Source organism: Coptis chinensis, chromosome 8, assembly GCF_015680905.1.
Source record: "Coptis chinensis isolate HL-2020 chromosome 8, ASM1568090v1, whole genome shotgun sequence".
Lineage (NCBI taxonomy): Eukaryota > Viridiplantae > Streptophyta > Magnoliopsida > Ranunculales > Ranunculaceae > Coptis > Coptis chinensis.
This window is the reverse complement of record NC_141463.1, coordinates 87,857,616-87,870,760: the sequence shown is the minus strand read 5'-3', so window position 1 is coordinate 87,870,760 and position 13,145 is coordinate 87,857,616. Positions and strand designations below refer to the sequence as shown.

General features: G+C 35.6%; 1 pseudogene across 1 annotated transcript; it reads right to left on the bottom strand.

Moving 5' to 3' along the window:
- Positions 1-3,033: 3,033 nt before the first annotated feature.
- Positions 3,034-7,185, bottom strand: LOC147483950 (uncharacterized; annotated as a pseudogene). Its single transcript, XR_015204851.1, has 6 exons — positions 7,027-7,185; positions 6,907-6,946; positions 6,732-6,812; positions 5,739-5,904; positions 4,223-4,492; positions 3,034-3,601 (listed from the first exon to the last, which is right to left on the bottom strand). The product of XR_015204851.1 is annotated as an uncharacterized LOC147483950 (transcript).
- Between the last annotated feature and the right edge of the window lie 5,960 nt (positions 7,186-13,145).

The window sequence follows — 13,145 nt, the reverse complement described above, 5'->3', positions numbered from 1 at the left end:
TAATAAAATGCACTCCCCTTCCATAAAGCTACAAAACAAATCACCTTTTCAACTTCTTTTCACGAATTCCACATTATTCCTTCCTTAAAGTTTTTTGGTTGCACTGTTACCCTTGGCTCAAGCCATATACCAAGAATAAGCTTCAATCAAAACCACTCCATGTGTCTTTCCTCGATATAGTCTTCATTACAAAGGATATAGGTGTATGGATATAGCTACAAACAAGTTGTATATATCCGCATGTGGTGTTTAATGAAAGAGAATTTACGCTCATAAAACAAAATGTCATATCTCCATCCGGCGGAACTCATAGTCCTTCAAACTCAAGCTACACTCCTATACAATTAAATCCTCCTTTCTTCTTAAATCACTCAAGATCATCTCAACCACTCAGTTCTACTCACATGTCGAAACCCCAACCTCAAACATTTGAACCATTTTCGCTAGTACGCACTCCATCATCTCAAACTCAACAACTAGAACCTCGTTTCAGATATCAACATCATCCCAAGCTCAAGTTCAAACCTCACAACCAACTTCAGTCTCAATGCCAACAACAGTTCTTGGTTCAGATTCAAGATAAGTTCAAGATCCATCAAAGACGAAGTTCGGGATCCAAACAAGATTTATCAGTTCACACAAGATCGAAGAGTGGTATTATTAAGCATAATCCAAGATATGCACATAATACCATTGTAACTAAGCATCCCTTACCTCGGGCATTGTTGTCAAAGGTTCAAGATCTCCCCAGAACACCAACATGCTATTCCAAAGCAATGAAAGATCCAGGGTGGCGAAAGCAAAGAATGGCATTAGAAATTAATGCCTTACATCATACCGGTACACTGAGCTAGTTCCTTATGATTCACAATGAATCTAGTTGGAAATAAGTGGGTATTCAAGATTAAGTACAAGCCCACCGGATTGATAGATAAGCTCAAAGCTAGGTTAGTGGCAAAAGGATACCACCAACGTAAGGGCATTGACTACACGTAAACTTTTAGTCCAAATTGCCAAGCCACACGACGATCGAGTTATTCTATGTCTTGCTTTACAATATGATTGGAAAATTACTGGGTTTGATGTAAACAATGCGTTCTGCATGGAGATCTCAAAGAAGCCGTGTATATGTTGCAACCCCCGTGATTTGAAGATCCTACTAAACCTCATCATGTTTGTAAACTAAAGAAGTCACTCTATGGTCCGGGCGGTCACCCGGATCTTGGTATGAGAAATTGTATCAAGCTCGCTTTTGCTCTTGGCTTCACAACTACCCATGCCGATTTTTTTCTCTGCTTGTCGACATTATAACAATACTATTACTATAGTACTTGTTTATGTGGATGACATCTTAGTCAATCGGAAATTCAGCCAGCGGTTTGTGCTTCAATCATCAAACAACTTCGGTCCGGACATTTTCTATGAAAGATTTAGGTGAGTTGAGCTACTTTTTGGGTCTTGAGATTCATAGAAGTAAAGATGCTATATTCATGTGTCGGACAAAGTATATTTATGATCTTTTAAAGAAAGCCAAGATGGAGAATGTCAAGCCTTGTTCTACACCTATCTCTACAACAAAAGTCGATTCCTCTACATCCGACTTACCGCCCGCGATGCAAATGTGAAGTTCAGTCAATTGTGGGAGCATTACAAGATTTAGTATGGACTAGGCCCCGACATTGCATTTTTCAATTCACCAAGTCCGTCAACACATGCATCAACCAAAAGTAGCTCATTTAACAGCCATGAAAAGAATATTAAGGTATTTAAAAGGTACTATTACTGAAGGTATCAAGTTCTCCAAAGGACCAACTCTGGTTACAGCTTATAGTGACTCTGACTGGGCTGGGTGTCCAATTGATAGGAGATCAACAGGAGGGTTTGCGGTATTTCTAGGATCAAATCCCATCTCATGGTCCTCCAAGAAGCAAATCACAGTGGCTAGATCCAGTACAGAGGCTGAATATAGATCACTGGCTCACACTTCGGCAGAATTGTATTGGCTATGCATCCTCTTAAGAGACTTAAGGTTTACACTCTCTAAACCTCCTTTCATCTGGTGTGACAACATCAGTGCCATTGCCCTTTCTTCCAATCCTGTATTCCATGCTCGAACCAAACATGTCGAGGTGGATTACCACTACATTAGAGAACTTGTCACTAGTAAGACTATTGATATAAACTATCTATGCACAGAAGATCAAATCGCAGATATCTTCACAAAAGCTTTGGCGGCAGCAAGATTTCAAATGTTAAAGACCAAGCTTTCGGTTCGTGACCTCCCTTCAAATTTATGGGGTATTAATGTATAAGTCGAGAGCATCGAAACATAAGATTGAAAAACAGCATAATGTAATCCGCCCCATTTCGGCATTCCCCGTAATGTAATGAGAACAGAATTAGTTAGATGAGTGAATGTAATAGGAACACTATATAAGGTGTATTGATTGTAATGAAAAAGCATATGAATGAAAACAAGATCATTATCAACTTCATCATTGGTTACATTATATCTAGGCAGGCTGCAGGCATCGTGGGGGTCCGATGATGATTTTTACTACAAGATCACGCCTCAGAGTCGAACCAAGTGGAAGAATCATTGATCAATTCAGGCGTGTTAAAGACATAAAGTTCAATAATATATTGTTCAGGGTTGATTTGGGTTTTTTATTGGGGGGGGGGGGGAACATTAGTCCAACTTACTCGCCAAAAGGCATAAAAACAAAATTTAAGGTGACATAGGATCCTTTAAATCGAAGAGCAAAACGGTAGAGAGCGTTATACAATCCCGGCCACCTAAAAAGTGCTTATGGCGAAAGCAACCCTGTATAATAATTCAGTGAGCATATATTGCTATTTTAGGAATGGCAGCAATATCGTCATTGGATTTTGGGGGTTCACCTATGTCCTTCACTCACCCCTTTGCTCTCTGGAATTTTTCCAAGAACCTTCCCAAGTTCCATTCCAGATACGCATATAATAAACAAAAATGGTTCAGTAATACATACATAAAATAAAATTCAAGCAAAGAAGTGAAGAACAACAGTGGATATTAATGATACTAAAGCAAACATAGATCGTTGACATCAACAAACAACAGACACATCATTTCTATAACATCAAAGTATATCAACAAAACCAGCCTTCCTCATAACATAGTAATCCTCCACTCTTTTTGCAAATCCTTCTGCATATATCACTTATAACGTGGAGAAATAATTCCAAAGAAACAGGAACAACAATTTCCTCGTGGAACTCCATCCTGATAAAGTCTCCCACAAAGAACGCTCACAGGGGTCAAGCAATATATAAAAGCAATCAAGTCCATTAGAGTATGTCCATCCCTGTTGGAATAGAGGTAACAAAGCAATTTAAAGCATAATCCTTTTAAGTGTACAGTAGCAGAGTTTCACGGAAAGAACCAGATCTTGATGAAAAGAGCAAGAGCGATTTGCAGGACAAAGGATGCCACTAACAGCAACATAAGATCACTTCCCACAATACAAGACTTCACGTTAAGAGCAACAAATGAAGCTAATGCTGAACCCGTGATGATGATAATCGCCCAACGAAGAAACTCCACCGGAATAAGCAATAAAAACTGAAAAAGTGAAAAGAGGAGATGCCAATTTTCAACGATATCAAGAATTAAGTAATGGAACAACTTGCAACTGCTGAACGATCCTTGCGATCATCCAACCTTGTCAATACGGGGGCATCAAAGTCTCATTTTACCAACCTAATTTTTACAACTTTTGGCAAACAGGTGCCTACCGTGATTTCTGCACCTTTGAGCTGCAGGCCCAAGAGCAATAAATGAAGCATAATCACCGAGACTAATTCCTCGGGCTTACTTCATCAGGCCCAAGAGCTGCAAACCCATAATGGGTGGATGGACATGCTAAATGAGTCTAGAGTCCATAATTAAAGAGACATTCATACTGATGTCTAGGTTGGGTGACACTGCTAATACTGGTAATATGGCACTCTTTCTATCATAGTCTATACTTGCTCCTGATGTGCACAGATATATTTCAGCATGACATGGTACAGCAACATCATTTGCACATGCACAAGTTCATTTAACAAAAAGTGCAGATTACGTGTTCGAAGTGTCACTATCAGATCTGTTACTATGGATTACCCACGTGACATAAAAGAAAACCAATCAGCAATGAGGAATCAAAATATTTAATAAAGACAAATGCGGATTGATACTCACTGCGCTGGGAATAAAGATGAAAAGAGAATATCCCCACATACACCACAAGCGTACTAAGCTCGCACTTGTTCCAAAATACTGAAGCAGAAAGTAAAATGCTGTTGGTACGAGAATTGAATAACCATATACTGCACAAGCTGCCACATTTAGGTAGCTGACGTCAAAGCTCCATGATGTGCTGTTGTCACTCCGCTTACTAATTAAGTGGCACAGTTTCCAAGGGCAGCAATCACAAAGACCAATGATGTTGATATCCATATCATTCCATACCTAAAATATAACCAAAGTTTATACAGTAAGGCGAAATTTAAAATAAGATGCTCTAAATCAGCACAAAAACATGTGGCTCAGAGTGAGAGGATGCGCAGGAATCATCCTCTCATTGTCTGCCATACAAGTGTGGTATATCCTAAAACTTAAACCTGTTATTCACTTACTGTCCCTGTGCAGAATGTTTCCCACAGAAAACTGACCATTAAGTTGCGGCTGCCATTAAATATATTAGTGACAAGAACAGACCGTCATTGCCGATTGGCCTACATAGGCTCTGAATGGCACGTTTTCTAATTGTACACAAAAGTTTTCTCCGTTTGATCTTGTACAAGACATGGTTGGAGAAAAACAAAACTCAAACTGAATGGTAGCAGCAGCTCAGCACAACAGGTGAATGTTAAAGTTCAAATCGCTTAATAACGAACTCGTTTGATTATCAGTGTTCAGCCTCACTTATCATTAATCATCATTTTACATATTTTGGATGCAGGGAAGCAGTTGGTGAAGGAAAATAATACAAGGGATGTCAAAAGGGTTATACCTAGGTGCATGTTAGTCTGCTTAACCCCTAGGTACAAATAAAGATATATTGGTTTAGGGGTCCGCTTAACCCCCTCTACCTGGTTTTTATTATTGGTATCTGTAGTATGACAACAATCTGTAATTCTATTTGATATACATCAAAAGATAACCGACAGGAACCTATCATATGTGGTATGTCTAATGCACCAGTAGCTTTACTGCTAAAACCTCTCACCACATGAAATTTAACTAAATATTCTCTCTTCACGATATCTAGAATTTATTATGCTGGCAGATTTTGAGCCTGAGTCTGCTGTTAAACTCCAACAAATTTCACTAGCCAGGCTAGTAGTTACCCGCATCTGTGGATACACTTTAAAAACCCCAACCCCCCAACCCACCCACCAATCCACCATGTAGAATAGGTCACGAGAACTGATTTTAAGGTCTTCATCCCATTGATCTATCCATGTCATAACCAATATAATTTGGTCTTTTACCATTACACAAACTGATTTTAATGCCAATTACATCATCCCATTCCATGTCATAACCAATACACTGTTCTTTTACCATTACAACTTGCCAACCAACAATAGATGTGAAGTTTAATACTTAAAAGTAAATTGAGATTAAGGGAGATAACCATAGCTCCTAAAATATTAGTAGTTAGTACAATGTTTGATCACAAAACAGATAGATAAGCAAGTAAAGAACTCACAGATCAGGGCTATTGCTAATCTTCCCAAAAAAGTCTCCGTTGACAGGATACAATGAACTCTTAATTCTGTCAAGGACAACATCGGTGTCAACATCAAAATATTCTGTGTAAGATGAGATGCTAAATACTCCTTTCCAATTGCTAGTGGCTGGTTGTTCATCTACTCCTGCGTGCATTACACCACAAAAACTAAATGTAAGGACTCTTGGAAAATAGATAAAGTATAAAAAATGGGAGTATAATAGCCCAACAATGAGCGAACCCCCTCCCTGTAATAAGAGTTGCAATTTTGGATGAAAACTGTAGTTAAGAACATAAAGACATGCATGACAATAGTTCTTTACTTCTTTTAAACAAGGTTAACAAGGTCGCGGATCAACTCACTCATATAAGATAAAATATGTTCGTGTCAAGGTTTACGAAAAACGAAAATGCAAACCATTTATATGCACTTCTGGTGAATATAAGGTAAACATGCAATATAAAACACAGTGGCTTGATTTTTTACAATCATTTAATGTTGATAATGGTTTTACTTCTTACATATAAGACGGATTTTGATATATTGGGTGCCACGACAATTTAGATAAGACATGTAATCACATTATCACAATTAAGGAGAAAATTATGCTATTCATCATCAAAGAATTGCATACCAGAGACAAAGGCATGTAAGCACGAAAAAATGTTTCAGTTTTGAATTCACATGTAAGCTTGTAACATTACAGAAGCACGTATGCTGTATCCTTTTGTGACATTCTCAAATCACCAAAGCTTTATTTCATGTAAATGGGAATTTAATAAATTTGGTAAGCGTTAAAATGACAAGTAACCAGTGGAGAAATGAACCCTTCCACTGGTAAAGGTAGAATTTGATCCAAAGACATTTGTGTCCAACTTTATTCCTATAATTTTGTATCTATCCCTAATCAGCTGCTAACACAAATTTATACTGTAATTGACAAATTAACAGTAAATGTTTATTTACCATACCATTGTAACTTCCAAGTGACTGATACCCCCGTCCTCTATCTCCATGATTAGGAGGGAAAATTTCCAATCTTTCTTCCGGGACTGAAAACACAAAACAAAAATGAATTTCTAATTATTCTATCTATCTAAATATTAAAAAGAATAAAAAAAAAAAAAAAAAAAAAACATTTCATACCACTTGTTTCATAAGCTTTCTTATCCTCACTAATCACAGCCTATAATAAAAACAGTGATCACATTTATTCAATGATTAAATTAACATTAAATGAAAAAAAGTATATATTTTTGAACTTACTGGGACAGAACCAAGTAAATGACTAGTTGGTAAGCTTGTGTATGATAATGATGACGAGTCATCCATGATCGGTTTTTTCCACATAAAAAGTTTTCCCGAGAAAGAAAACTAAAAGTCAAGACTGGGAAATAGAGCGCGTTTTCTGATCGTTAGTTCTTGGGCCAACTGTAATTTGGATGACAAATTTTTAGTCTGAACACCCAATGCCCAATGGGCCCAAAATGTAGAGGAACCATTTAAAGAGATATTAATGTTAGTTAGAGATAATAATTTCTATTAAATACGGTGATTGCAAAAAACAGGGAGTAAAGCGAATGTGTAAGAGTAAATCGTGTTTTGCATACATGCCACTTCTTTCTTGCACATCTTGCACACCCTCAAAGCCGGCCCTGAGTCTAATCACTAATCTTCATATCAATCTATCTATATCTTAATATTAAAGCTCCCACAAGGAGTATTTTTCTATCTCTCTTAAAATTCACATCATCAACTCCTATTAAAACGGAAATTACTCTCCTATTAAAAATAAAAATTCTAGCACTTCTAATTAAAACGTGAATCTTTCTCCTATTATAATGGGAATTCATCCCCTATTGATAAAGAAAAATCTAACACTTCTACTTAAAACGAGAATCTTTCTCTTATTAAAAAATAAAATCACACTTCTAAATTAAAACGGGATCCCTCCCCCAATTAAAAAATGGGTTTTTAAAACTTAATTAAAACAATTTGTTAAGAAATTAAAGCGGGCTTTTAAGATTTGATTAAAACAATTTGTTAGAAAATTAAAACGGGTTAGCAACAAAAACTGGAATCACGATTTTTTAGAAAATTTATATATGTATAGTTATGATTGTTAAGCAAGTTTTAAAAATAGTTGGTGCATATGCACGGATCTACTAAAATTAAAGCTCCCACAAAGGATATTTTTCAAGATCTATTAAAACATCACCAATTAATAAACCAACATAAAACGGGAATCTCTTTTTCCTTTTAAGAAACCAACTTAAAACGGGAATCTATTCTTTTCTTCAAAACTCCTAATAAAACGGGAATTTCTCTTTTATATTGAAAAAATAAATTCTAGCACTTCCAATTAAAATGGAAATTATTCTCATATTAAAACGAAAATCACACTTTTAAATTATGTCAACTTTTATAACGAGATTATTTCCCCAACTAAAAATGGGTTTTTAAAACACAATTAAAACAATTTGTTAGGAAATCAAAACGGATTAGCAACTAAAACGGGGATGTCTTCCCCTAATAACACGATTGCTATGAAATTTCTATATGTATAGACGTATAGTAATGATTATTGAGCAAGTTTTCAAAAAAGCCGGTGCGTATGCACGAGCTTACAAACTAGTCTTAATATTAAAGCTTCCACAAGGGGTATTTTTCGAGCTCTATTAAAATTCTACGTCATCTCCTATTAAAACGGGATTTTCTCTCCTATTTGAAAAACATTTGAAAAACGAAAATCTTTTTTTGTTTATTATAATTCTAACACTTTTAATTAAAGCGGGAATCATTCTCCTATTAAAATGGGAATTCCTCTCCTATTGAAAAGAGGAAATCTAGCATATCTAATTAAAACATGAATTATTCTTCTATTAAAATAGGATCTCTCTCCCAATTGAAAAAACGGATTTTTAAAATTTAATTAAAACTTCATCTAAAACAATTTGTTAGAAAATTAAAACGAGTTAGCGACTAAAACGGTAGTCCCAATTTTCTAAAAAAAATCTAAATGTTTTCAAAAGAGCCGGTGTGTATACACGGGCCTACAAGCTAGTATTAATATTAAAGCTCTCACAAGGGGTATTTTTCGAGCTTTATTAAAATTCCACGCCATCTCCTATTAAAACGGGAATTTCTTTCCTATTCGAAAAATGAGATTTGTTTTTTATTTATTATAATTCTAACACTTCTAATTAAAACGAGAATCATTCTCCTATTAAAATGAGAATTCCTCTTCTATTGAAAAGACAAAATCTAGCATATCTAATTAAAACGGGAATTATTCTCCTTTTAAAACAAAATCTCTATCCCAATTGAAAAAACGGGTTTTTAAAATTTAATTAAAACTTCATTTAAAACAATTTGTTAGAAAATTAAAACGGGTTAGCTACTAAAACGGTAGTCCCAATTTTTTTTAAAAAATCTAAATATTTTGAAAAGAGCCGGTGCGTATGTACGGGCCTACAAGCTAGTCTTAATATTAAAGCTCCTACAAAGGGTATTTTTCAAGTTCTATTAAAATTCCACGTCATCTCCTATTAAAACGGGAATTTCTTTAAAACCGAAATCCTTTTTTACAACGAGAATTCATCTTTTATTTTAACGGAAATTTTCTCCTATTAAAAGAAATTCTAACACTTCTAATTAAAGTGGGAACCATTATTCTATTAAAATGGAAATCTCTCCCCTATTGAAAATTAAAGGAAAATATAACGCATCTAATTAAAACGGGAATCATTCTCCTATTAAAACTGAATCTCTCTCCCAATTGAAAAAATAGGTTTTTAAAACTTAATGGAAACTTAATTTAAAATAATTTGTTATAAAATTAAAATGGGTTAGCGACTAAAATGGTATTCCCAATTTTTTTTAAAAAATCTAAATATTTTCAAAATAGCCGGTGCATATGCACGGGCCTACAAGCTAGTATATTAATATTAAAGCTCCCACAAGGGGTATTTTTCAAGCTCTCTTAAAATTTCACGACACTAACTTAAAATGGAAAACACTTCTCCTTTTAGAAACCAACTTCAAATGGGGCTCTCTTTTGCTCCCACAAAGGGTATTTTTCGAATTCTATTAAGATTCCATGTCATCTCCTATTAAAACTGGAATTCCTCTCCTATTAAAAAAGAAAATTTTAGCACTTTTATTTAAAACGGGAATTATTCTCCTACTAAAATGGTCTTTTCTCCAATTAAAAATGGGTTTTTAAAGCTCAATTAAAATGATTGTTAGAAAATTAAAACGGGCTTTCAACTAAAACGGGATCTTTTTTTCCCAATTCAAATGATTGTCATGAAATTTATATATTCTTGAGCAAGTTTCAAAAGAGCCGATGCGTATGCACGGGCCTACATGCTAGTATATATTATAGCTATACCCTCTTGGTTCTATTTTCAAGGCTTTACAAAGTCTCCAATTTTTTGTAAACTCGAATACTAATTATGAAAAAAAAAATATCAAATCCTTAGATATATATTATAGCTATACCCTCATCAATCTATTTTTTGGAGCACTTATAGAGACTCCAGTTTTTCTAAACTCTATTACTAATTATGAAAAAGTAGGATATAAATAAAGAAACAATTTTATCTAGAGCTTTACAGAGTCTTCAACTTTTCCTAAATAATATAGCTAATTACGAAAAAAAAATAAGACAAAAAACTAAATTGCTAAAAACAATAGTTTCAACCAAAAACGATTTTCCTAATACCCTTACACCACAAATAATAGTTTCCACACTAATCTGAGGTAAAGTTTAACATCACAAAGTTTCTTTCTAGAAAATGACAATGAAACTATGAAAGAACAAAGGAAAAAATGAATTGAGTTGTTTGAACATTTACTTTATGCATTTGTTAACCACACATGTGACTGAAAAAAAGGAAAAAAAAGTAAACTAATCATAAAATAAGTAACAGTGTACACCCAAAACAAATAAAATTGTATTGTATGCATTATATATATATGGGTCTAACAAATAAAGTTGGATCAATTTGATGTGCCATACACTGTGGGATTTAGACGTTTAGTCATTGATAAGCACCCAAAACTGTAATATTAAACCCCGTTGAGACATAGCATTTTGGTTAATTATGTATTTAATAATCATGAAATAATTATATTTTCGTACTTTTGCAGGTTTTTGCAGTTAATGTGAATATAATGATAAAGCCTTCATCAAAGTACGAGAATATTGTGCATACTTGAAATCTTCCCACTCAACCCCAGTGAAACCCAACAAAGCCTGACTAGAGCCGAAGATTCCAAAAGTACAAAACCAGTGCAGAACGAGCCCACGTGTCAAGAAGCAGCAAACTTTCAAAGCTCACATCTTTCAAACCTGGACGCCGATTTCGACAAAATAAGAAATTAAATGCATGATTAGATGGTTGATTAGAAAAGGATGAAAAAAATTTGGATGTTTTGAAAAAGGAAAAGACAAACTTATCTCTACCTCATTTCTTCTCCCACAAAAATCGGACCTCATCCCCTCCCATTCGAGTCTCGCACGAGATAACCCCTAGTTCAAATCCAGTTTCGCACGAGACCACTGCAACCCAATTTCAATTTCTGTTCTGCCACCAACTTCAAATTTTTCCTCTCATCTCAAAACAATTGTCATCCTCTTCCTCCGATCCTCAAATGGGCGAAAACAGGCGAATTTCAGTATAACGGAATTTTGGATCACTCTTTGAAAGTGGGATGTTTTCCCCATTTTTTGATACTGAAATTCAATCTAGAGGTTGGCAATATCTGTTGTATGCCAATGGCGGTCTGTATTTGACGGATTTTGTGTTGAAGTTCTACAACAATGACGGTTTTAATGGCGACCATTTTTGGGTCACCATCGACGATGTACCCTGCCAAGTCACACCTGCCTTGATCTCTGGGATCACTGGCATACCTTTGGTCGACCATGTGCTGACTCTGCAGCAGTCCATGTATCTATGGAGTTACGACCTCATGCTCGACACTCTAATCGAGGGTAATTATAATCTGGATGGGAAATGCGCTTATCAATGTTCTCTGCGTCAGAACCAACTTGTCGTGACTCAATGGCTAGGTCAGAATGTCATTGGCACCTCTAAGCCATCTGACATTAACAAGACATTTCTCCACCTACTTTGGGTCCTCCAGGAGTGAAAGGGAAACTTCTGCATTGTGACCTTTCTATTCGACACCATTACTCATGCCACACTCAGGTCAGCTTCTCTTGCCGTTCTCGTCACGCAAGTTATGATAAATTTGGGTTTCCTGTCTGCTACACCTTTAGTTCCTATGCTGCAATATGAGAATATACATGTTTTCAAGAAGTGCATACAGTTCCCATGGGAACCCACAGCACGCATGACAATGGAACACGATAACGTGACTCCACCTCCCCCATCCCCTCCACTTTTCTTTGATGAGGCTGCTATGAGCCAAATGAGCCGTCCTATAGATGCCCTACTCACTATAAACAGTGGCATGCAAGACATGTATACTCACCAAGTATCGATGGAACATTACATAGGTGAATTTAGGGAGGATATGAGCACTTTCGCCACGCATTCAATCGAATCGACACCATGGGCTTAACTTCAAAGAAGAAATGCGCACTTCCATGAATGCATTTCAGGATCAACTGACTACTCGCCAGAACTAGTTCCAGCGAATGCTCATGGCAAACCAACACCAGTTTCAAGCCCAGGTGATGGATACTCTAGGCGATATCCAGGAGTAGTTAGTCTCCATGGGAGCTCGTCCTACACTCCGTTGTAGGACTCTTGGTTCTTCTTCAGCAGCTCCTGAGGATTCCCAGTAGACATTTTATTTTCCTAGCCTTGTATTTTATTTATGTCGGATATTTTATTTACGTGTTTCCATTTTAATTTTCTACCTAAGTATGTCTTATATTTCCTACATTTTCCAAAAAATTATGTCTTGTCAAATATTATATTAGATCAATATATTATATTATATATATATATATATATATATATATAATATATTATATATATATATATATATATATATATATATATATATATTTTTAAATGAAGAGTGCGCCACTCCTTGTAGTCGCATGCCCTATTATTTCCCTTCCACACTACATCCACTTTTGTGCCTTGTTTAATTGATTTATGAATATACAAGTTAGTCAAACTACCCTGTGCAACCTTCTCTCATATATTCTATCTCTTCCCGCGATTGACTCACAGTCTCAGGGATCTGACTTTAAACAATCTTTTGGGCAAACACCTTGATAGAATTATTTTAGAAAATACACGTGGTCTAACTACCCTGTGACACCTCGATCTATATTTTATGCACTTTCGGATTGGTGCCTATTTATAGCTAGGCTAGACACTTATAAAATCCAGTCTTCC